Source organism: Neomonachus schauinslandi, chromosome 7 (assembly GCF_002201575.2).
Source record: "Neomonachus schauinslandi chromosome 7, ASM220157v2, whole genome shotgun sequence".
In the NCBI taxonomy this organism is placed as follows: Eukaryota; Metazoa; Chordata; class Mammalia; order Carnivora; family Phocidae; genus Neomonachus; species Neomonachus schauinslandi.
The window spans coordinates 4,565,922-4,569,117 of NC_058409.1; the positions used below are offsets into that span (position 1 = coordinate 4,565,922).

Here is a 3,196-nt window from a genome sequence, read left to right on the forward strand (position 1 = left end):
GGAAAGAATATTTTAAAGATTTTATTTACTTGACAAAGAGGGACAGCGAGAGCAGGAACACAAGCAGGGGGAGTGGGAGAGGGAGAAGTGGGCTTCCTGCCGAGCAGGGAGCCCGATGTGGGACTTGATCCCAGGACCCTGGGATCATGACCTGAGCTGAAGGCAGACGCTTAACGACTGAGCCACCCAGGCGCCCAGCCAGGAAAGAATATTTTAAATGACTCTATCAACACATTCGACGATGTAGATAAAATGGACAAATTCCTAGAAAGTCACAAATTACCAACACTGACTCAAGAAGAAACAAAATTCAATTTCTTGTTATAGCTCTATTCAGATTATTAAATTTTTCTGACAAAATTTTTAGAAATTGAATAAGCCCTTCCCCCCCCCACACACAAAAATACTTGGGAGAAAAATGTGGACTAACAATAAATGGGCATGAGGGATCTTACTAGGGCATGAAAATGTTGTAGAACTGAGTTATGCGAATGATCACAGCACTCCATGAAGTGACTAAAACCCAGGCATAGGCAGGAGGCTGATGGCCAGGCCTACTGCACCTGCTCACTCCCACAGTCAGACTCCGGCAGGGGCGGCGGCCTGGAGGTGCACCAGCCACACCAGCACATTGGGCATGGACTCCCGCTCAGTCTTGGGCAAGAGGCTGAAACACCCCCTAGGAAGCCGGTGACTTCTCTCTCTGTCTGCTGGCCGCCTATGGAAGCTGGGGCGCTGCCTGTCCACGCTCCCAGGTGGTTGGTCTAAAGGCGCTGCGTCCGAGTGCCCAGGAGGTTTATGGCCTGTTCCTCTTCTCCTCCTGCTCTGCTGTCCCTGCAGCTGAAGGCCATGGCCCTGTGCCCTCTGCTTCTTCTGCCAGGTGCTTCTCCCAGGTAGCGCATGCAGGTACCAGCCAGCCTCACCCCAATGTCCTCGCTGCCTCCTTTGCCCTGTGCTATGGCCTTGCAATGCCCACGGTCCCTCAAAGAGAAGGCTAAGCCTCGCTGCTGGGTGCAGGAGGAGAGATTTCACCTCCTCTGGGTGGAGGAGCCTCTACTCTTTGATGCACATGCATCCAGTGTGTTTACTTGAAAATGGGTTTACCTCTCAGCAAGCAGAGATCACTGTACCTGCATTGGTCAAGATCATGAAGGCCAGAGGGGTTCACCAAGATGCAGCCTCTCATGACACTTCAGCAACAAATGTCTCAGGTTGCTAATGTGAAATGGGAGAGGATTGTTTGGTAGAAAAGTGAATTTTCGGCCTTCAGAGCGGAAAATGAGAAAACTTGAACTACGTCAGTTAAAACAACAAAGTGTGAAGTGACCAAAGTCCAAACAGATACCAAATTAGATTTAATCTAGAAAAGAGTAAAATACCCATTGAATAACTGTATTCATTGAAAATAACTGTACTCACAGATGCTGCTGGAGAAAAGGACAGAAAAGCAGCACTGCCCGCCTGGCAAGATCAGGCCCTCACCCAGAGACAGGAAGACAGACACTGAGGTTGCCTGCCTTCAAACCATGCTCCAGTCTCATAAGCCTGATATTAAATATTTAGCAGGGTGTGTATTTCACATGCCTTAACAGTAGCTCTGGAGTTTTATCCCTATGGATATAATAAACTATTTAAAGAAGGAAAAGAAAAGTTACTAAAAACCACTGGTATGAAAAAAAAATCACAACGAAAAACGTATTCCACCCTCAGAATCACAACTCACGAGTGATTTTCTTCTGACTCCTCTGGTCACTCCTGAGTCTCTTATACAGGCTACTGTGCTCCTGTTGTTCCATAAATGTAAGGTTTTATAAACCTCTATTCCAAGCCTTCTGTTCTTTACAGAGACATTTAAGCTCTTTGCCAAATGTAATCTTTGTCCTCAAAAAATACCCATGACTTTAAGTATGGGTTTTATACTGAAAAATTCAAAATTTCATTGCCAGCCTAAATGTCTTGAACAAGGTCTAAAATTCTATTTGCAATTAGCTATAGGACACACGCATTATGCTATATTGCTAACACAACAGATTTGCAAATAAAATGCAAATTTTAAACATACAAATAGAGAAGTCCTAGGGAAGATGCACAAACCTTCCCAGATTGCTTCTCGCCCTTCCATTGCTGCTCTACCCACCACCTCTGTGATAACCACTCAAATTCAGAGCCCAGTCTCTAGACTTCACATAAACTTCTCTAAACCCCTCAGGAACCGACTGACAAGTGGCTTTATACCCTGACCTCTTTCTGGTTGCACAGTGATTAGCATCTCAGCTGGGAGCCTCTGAAATTGCAGCCCAACTGACTGGTCCTACAGCTTTGGAACAGAAGGCAAGAGTCCCCAGTCAGCATCTTCATGTGAATAATTGGAAATCAGTACTATTATTTTTACATCCTTAATAAGCCCGATGAAAATACCACATTCCAGCCATCCCCCTTTCATGTTTTTAACCACAGGATGATTTTTTTTTTTTTAACTATAAGATTGAAAGAAACTCCCTGACTCCTCCACCCCAGAGAATTCAGGACCAAGGAGAGCAACCAGATATGGCACTTCGTGAAAGGGCCTCCTCTTCTTACAAGCTGGCTCGGATCCCAGGCCCATCATCCCTGACCCGCCATGTAGAGGATCACTCACACTCTGGGGAGAGAAGGACCAGGCCTGTGGGTTGTGCTTATGGGTTCAGGGCAACCCAATTCCCCCCCCCCCCCCCCAGACAATCCCATCTCTCAGCAGCGCCCTGAGCCCAACTGGGTGGGTACAGCCAGGGAAAAGCCTGAGAGGAGAAGTTGAGGAGGGCGCCCTGCCTATGGCTTTGTTGACTGTCACTGTGACCACCCAGACCCTGCTTCTGCTTCTGAACTCAGGGCAGGACTGACTTTCAGTGCCCTGAAGTGCTGAGTTCATTGACTCACAGCTCTATCTCACGGCATCCCTTCCCTGGTCTTCCTGGGAAGGACCAGGAGGAGTTGGGATGGTTTGTGCCTTCAGCTTTGCATTTCAGAGTCATGCAAAGATGGCTGTCACAGGCTACAGCATACAGATAAAGCTAGTGTCTTCCCAGGTGCTCCTCCTACAAGCCCTAGGGAAAAAGCCAGTCCATTCAGTAAGAATACCAGAGACACACACTTAAAGGACTCACAAAGTGTCTGAACAATTTCCAGTCAGTGAAGCTGCTCACTTCAACTGATAAGA

General features: G+C 47.0%; 1 pseudogene; it reads left to right on the forward strand.

The window, feature by feature from the left end:
* Nucleotides 1–900: 900 nt before the first annotated feature.
* Nucleotides 901–1,623, forward strand: LOC110581207 (annotated as a pseudogene).
* The last annotated feature ends 1,573 nt before the right edge of the window (nt 1,624–3,196 follow it).